Source organism: Nematolebias whitei, chromosome 4 (genome assembly GCF_014905685.2).
Source record: "Nematolebias whitei isolate Nwh7 chromosome 4, NemWhi1, whole genome shotgun sequence".
In the NCBI taxonomy this organism is placed as follows: domain Eukaryota; kingdom Metazoa; phylum Chordata; class Actinopteri; order Cyprinodontiformes; family Rivulidae; genus Nematolebias; species Nematolebias whitei.
This window is the reverse complement of record NC_056501.1, coordinates 8909912-8910645: the sequence shown is the minus strand read 5'-3', so window position 1 is coordinate 8910645 and position 734 is coordinate 8909912.

Below are 734 nucleotides of genomic sequence, written 5' to 3'. Positions count from 1 at the left end.
TGTCGTTCTGGGTTCTCGTTACAACTGGGTTGACCTCGCATACAACATTCCCACCTTTTTGTGGGAGCAAAAAAGAGGAGGGGCAACAAACAGCAGCACTTTAGGCAGAAATTTGGACTGTGTAACTTCTTTTTTTATATTTATTGCACATTTTTCTTTTAAAATTTAAACATCTGTGTATTTTATACTTTTCATATTTTTATTTCTGTGTTAAACTTATATTTCAAACTAGCAGCAGTTCTCTGTAACAACTTTGTTTTGGTGTGTTTGTTTTGTTGGCAACTTCTTGTACTATAGACACCAGGATGGATTTTTTAATGTAACTGGCAATAAACTTGATTTTGAAAAGAAAAGTGAAAATTGTTGGAATAGAAATAATTTTTTGCACAAGTATTGTAAGGTTTACTGAAAAGTTAGTGTGACATTGTCAAATTCAGAGTTGAACATCCTGTGGTAAAATCTCCAGATTCCATACTCCACTTGCTTTGCCATTGACATCTATACTGGGACATTTGTTCAGTTTTTCTAATTCATTTTTTCTCTTTCGTACCATGTTCTACTACCAATGGTTAGGTTGTTACAACAGGAAGTCCCAAATTTGCTGCTGGGCTTCAGAGAAGATAGCTGATGGATGTCTGAGTTTTTATTGTTAAATTTTGTGTTTATTTAATTCAGTAACAATGCAGTAACTGAAGGAGGATTATTTTATCTCATAGTTTATATATATATATATA